The 5,802-nt window shown below is 39.5% G+C and overlaps 1 pseudogene; it reads left to right on the top strand.

Annotated features, from left to right (window-relative positions):
- Positions 1 to 3,264: 3,264 nt before the first annotated feature.
- Positions 3,265 to 4,932, top strand: LOC122915416 (annotated as a pseudogene).
- Positions 4,933 to 5,802: the final 870 nt, after the last annotated feature.

Here is a 5,802-nt window from a genome sequence, read left to right as displayed (position 1 = left end):
AGTATTGAATATGTTATTGGTGAATGCCGTCTGTAACTGATTTTGTCCTTTATGAAACCGACAAGCATCGTGTGAGAGTGGCAGGCCATCGCTTAATAATGTAAATAATGGATAAATTTCTTGTACTTGAGCAGATGTAATTCCCAGATATAAAGTAGAAATACACCCAGCTAATTAATTACCTTTATGGACCAAAAAAATACCCTTTGCAAGAAACAACAACATGTATATCTTTAAAAAGTGCCTTAAAAGCCTCCAAGTAGGGGTGCCTGGGTGGCTCAGTGGGTTGAGCATCTGCCTTGGGTTCAGGTCATGATCTCTGGGTCCTGGGATGAGCCCCACTTCCGGCTTCATGCTCAGTGAGGAGCCTGCTTCTTCCTCTCCCTCTGTACTGCCCCCAACTCCTGTGCGTGCTCTTACTGTCTCTCAAATAAATACATAAAATCTTAAAAAAAAAATCCTCAAAGGAAATGTCAAAATGTTAACAACGGATGGTTAGTGCAACATGACCGTGGGAGTTTTCCCCTTCTTCCTGTATATCATAGGTATTTTATTTTAACATGTGATTCTTACATGACTGAGAAAATAAACTTTATATGAAAAGGCTTTGAGCACTTCCAGGAAGCTACAAGTGTACCTTTGGAAGCCAAAGGAGCACTAGTCTTTCTTAACTGTCTTGAAAGGACCTTCCATTTAAAAAGAACTTCCCCAAGCACTGGGGTCCTATGGATATGTGAGTAGATATCACAGTGCTTGCTACATAAACAATGAAATGCTTATCAAAGGGCTGGAGTCTTCCAGAGAACGGGGATCCACAAATGGGCTCACGTTAGGAAAGACGCTATTTTCTCTGATTGGTAGTATGACTACAGATCTGAATATCCATATAGAAAACATGCTACCAGAAGAGGTGATGCTACTCGGGAGCCCCACCCCAAAGCACACCCAAGTCTGTGCATTTGTTCGAACTTCCAGTCTCTCTGGCATCCCCATTCCTTCTTTCTCACTCAGTATGACTTCTTCGGGGTTCCTTTGGATTGTTGGCTTCTTCCCTGAGCTCGTCCCTCTTTCCTGGACTAGTGTGCCTTCCCCTCTTCAACCCCATCTTCTCTCTTCTCTAATACACTGATTTGGTTCTGGGTTCATTCTTAGAGACCATGAATAGCTCTCTCACCATGGCCAGGAGTTTTTAGAGACAGAACTGGCTTCTTCATCACTCACTCACCATGATGAGATATCATCTTTTTTATCTTTGTCAATGATGCCTGTATTTATTTTAATTTTTTTACTGGATATGAAGGACTAATAATTTTTTACAGCTTCATTTAGGTGTAATTGACACACATAGATTGCACTTCTATAAAGTGTACTACTTGATAAATTATTAGATATGTACCTCTGTTAAATCTCCTCACAGTCATAATAATGAACAGATCTACGTGCCCAGAAGTTTCTTTGTGCCCCTTTGTCATCCCTCCATTCAACTCTAGTCCCAGGTGACCACTGAGTTGCTTTCTGTTACTAGAGTTGAGTTAGAATTTTTCAGAATTTTTTGTAAATGGAATTATGCAGTATATACTTATTTCTCAGAGAGAGAACTCTGATTGCTTTAACTCAGCTCTTTAAACGTTCATCCACATACTTCTGTATCAATAGATCATTTGTTTTTATTTTTGAGCAATATTCCTTGGTAGAGATTAATCACAACTGGTTTATCCATTTGTTTAATGTTAATGGGCACTTGGGTTCATATATATATACAGTTTACAAATACATATTTGTGTATTTATATATCTATAAATATACATACATATAAATAAACATACGTATATATTTATAGATATATAAATATACATATATGTCATTTATAAATACAATGCAAGTTCTTGTGCAGACATATGCTTCCAAATGTTTAACTTTTTAAGGAAGTGAGTGTTGCTCTGGATCCTTTCCAACACTTGGTGTAGTCAGTCTTTTTATGGCTAGCAATGTGGTGGGTATGAAGTTATGTCTCAGGGTTTTCATTTGAAGTTCTCTAGTAACTAATAATACAAAGCATCTTTTCACGTGCTTATTGGCCACCTGTATATCTTCTTCTGTTCATATCTTTGCCCATTTAAAAAATTGCTTGCCTTATTCTTGAATTATGAGTTCTTTATCCTTTATCTTTTGTCAGATATATGTTTTGCAAATAACTTCTTCCAGTATGTGGCTTGCCTTTTCATTTTCTTAATATTGCCTTTAAAAAAATTTTTTAAAGCTTTTATTTGTTTATTTGACAGAGAGAGAGAGAAAGATCACAAGTAGGCAGAAAGGCAGGCAGAGAGAGGGGGAAGCAGGCTCTCTGCTGAGCAGATAGTCCAATGCGGGGCTCGATCCCAGGACCCTGAGATCATGAGCTGAGCAGAAGGCAGACACTTAACCGACTGAGCCACCCAGGAGCCCCTTAATATTGCCTTTAGAAGAACAAAAACTTTTCATGTCAATGAAGTTCAACTGATTTGATTTTTCCTTTTATAATTCATATGTTTAGTGTCATATTTAAGACCTCTTTGTTGAACCCAAGGTCACTAGGTCTTCTCTTATTTTTTTTTTTTATTCTGGTTGTGTTTTAGTTTTTGCTTTTATGTGTAGATATATGATTTCAAGTTAATATCTTTACATGGTATGACATAAAGATTGAGGCTATTTTCTGCCTATGGTTATCCAATTATTCTAGCACCATTTGGTGAAAAGATTATCCTTTTGGTGATGAATTGCCTTGGCACTTTTGTTGAAAATAAATTTGCCATATATGTATAATTCTATTTCTAGAAACTCTATCGCATTGATCTATTTGTCTAAACACCAATACCACACTATTTTTTTACTGTGACTTTATTATAAAGATTAAAAACAGATAATTTGAGGGGCACATGGGTGGCTCATTTGGTTGGGCATCAGACTCTTGATTTGGGCCCAAGTGATGATCTTAAGGTCATGAGATTTGAGCCTCACATCAGGCTCTGCACTGAGACTGCTTGCGATTCTCTCTCTCCTTCTCCCTCTGCCTGTCCTTGCTGGCACATGCTTTCTCTCTCTCTCAAAATAATTAATTAATTAATTTTTAAAAGTCCAGGTAATTTAAGTCTTTTATCTTTGCTCATCTTTTCCAATATCATTTTGGTTATTCTAGGTCCAATGAATTCTAGGACACCCACTTGAGCTTCAGTGACCAGGGTCTTTCTTGGGTCTTCATTGCACAGGCATGATTGATAGATCGCCATGTGGTTGACCTCAGTCTTGAGGCCAAGTGTGTGGCCACATGCAGAAGGAAGGAGGTAAGGATTTGGGAAGGAGAGGCAAAAAAAAAAAAAAAAAAGAATTCTAGTTGGATGGTGAAAATCTGGACACCTCTTGGGGAACAGAAACTGATTAAAATCCAGAGTGGTTCAAAAAAGGCTTTTACCCTTTTGTACTGTTGGTGGGAATGCTAACTGGTACAGCCACTGTGAAAAAGAACATGGAGGTTCCTCAAAAAGTTAAACACAGAGCTACATTACAATGTAGTCTTACTAGATATTTACCTAAAGAAGGCAAACATACTAATTCAGGGTGCCTGGATGGCTCAGTCATTTAAATGTCCAACTCTTGGTTTTGGCTCAGGTCATGATCTCAGGGTCCTGAGATTGAGCCCCAAGTTGGGCTCTGCACTCAGCATGGAGTCTGCTTGTCCCCCTTCCTCTGCTTCTCCCTGTGCTCATTCGCAATCTCTCTCTCTTGAATAAATAAATGAAATCTTTAAAAAAACACAAAAATATTAATTCAAATGGATACATGCGCCCCTATGTTTATAGCAGCATTATTTACAACAGCCAAATATGGAAGCAGCCCCAGTGTCCATTGACGGATGAATGGATAAAGAAGATGTGGTCCTTTCTGCCTGTGGACACCACCAGGTGAGAATTGTTAAAGTCTCCCCAGTCCCACCACCATCATGTTGAAGTCAGTCTCTCAAAGAGCCTGAACAGGTGCGGAAGCTATTCATTAGAGGTTTAGTTTTGAAACAACTAAAGGAAGTCTGAGGAGTCATTCTGAGCAGTGGGGGATGCTCATGGACTGTCATGGTCATGAGAGATCCAAACACCAAGCGCTCCAGCGGCTTTGGGTTTGTCACGAATGCCGCCGTAGAGAAGGTGGATGCAGCCACAAATGCAAGGTCACACAAAGGGGAATGGAAGACTTGTGGAACCAAAGAGGGCAGTCTCAAGAGAAGATTCTCGAAGACATGGTGCCCACTTCATTGAAAAAGATTTTTGATGGTGGCCTTAAAGAAGACACTGGAGGACATCATCTAAGAGATTATTTTGAGTAGTATGTGAAAATCAAAGTGACTAAAATCATGACTGACCAAGACAGTGGCAAGAAGAGAGGTTTGCTTTTTTAAAATTTGATGATCATGACTCTGTAGACAAGATTGTCATTCAAAAAGCCCATACTGTGAATAGCCACGACTATGACGTAAGGGAAGCCGTATCTTAGGAAGAGATGGCTAGGGCTTCCTCCAGCCAAAGAGGTCAGAGTGGTTCTGGAAACTCTGGTGGTGGTCATGGAGGTGGATTTGGTGGGAATGACAACATTGGCTATGGAGAAGACTTCAGTGGACAAGGTGGTTTTGGTGGCAGCCGAGGTGGTGGTGGATATGGTGGCAGTGGGGATGACTATAACAGATCTGATAGTGATGGAGTCAGCTATGGAGGTGGCAGGAGCTACAATGATTCTGGCAATTATAGCAGTCAATGCTCAAATTTTGGACCCATGAAAGGAGGAAATTTGGGAGGTAGAAGCTCTGACCCCTATGGTGGTGGAGGCCCAGTACTTTTTGCCAAACCACGAAACCAAGATGGCTGTGACAGTCTCAGCAGTAGCAATAGTGATGGCAGTGGTGGGTAGTTTTAATCACTGCCAGGAACCAAAGCTTAGTAATGCAGGAGAGCCAGAAAAGGGACGGGAAAATCATCGGTTATGACAGATTTGTGAACTCTGTCAAGCAAGTGGGGGCAGGGCCTTGCTGCCACAAAGAAGCCAGGTTTTAGACAATACTCACCTGATCTGGCAAAAAACTTGAGGACTGGATTTGTGACTAATTGTACAACAAGTTATTTTAGTTTCTGTTCTGTGGGAAGTATAATGTATTCCAACAATGGGTTTTAAGGTAGATTTCTTCTTTTTCCATCCTAGCTATTGATTGCTAAATACAACAATCTGATCATGAAGCTGAATAGATGTGTCTTTAAAAAAAATACATATGTGTATATATATATGTGGGGATATTACTCAGTCATGAAAAATAATGAAATCTTGCCTCTTGCAATGACGTGGATGGAGCTAGAGTATTATGTTAAGTGAAATAAGTCAAACAGAGACAAATACTATATGATTTCACTCCTATGTGGAACTTAAGCTACAAAACAAAATAAGTGAAGGAATAAAAGATAGAGACAAGCCACAAAACCGACTCTTTATTACACGAGAACAAACCGGTGGTTACCAGAGGGGAGGTGTGTGGGGAATGGGTTAAATAGGTGATGAGGATTAAGGAGGGCACTTGTGATGAGCTCTGGGTATTATATGGAAGTGTTGAATCACTACATCGTACACCTGAAACTAATCTTACACTGTATGTTGACTAACTGGAATCTATTTATTTATTTAATTAATTATCTATTGATTTGTTTTAAAAAGATTTTATTTATTCATTTGACAGAGAGTGACACAGCGAGAGAAAGAACACAAGCAGGGGAAGTGGGAGAGGGAGAAGCA

This window comes from Neovison vison, chromosome 8 (genome assembly GCF_020171115.1).
Source record: "Neovison vison isolate M4711 chromosome 8, ASM_NN_V1, whole genome shotgun sequence".
NCBI lineage: Eukaryota > Metazoa > Chordata > Mammalia > Carnivora > Mustelidae > Neogale > Neogale vison.
Note: the sequence above shows the minus strand (reverse complement) of the source record. Positions and strands in the feature narration are given on the sequence as shown.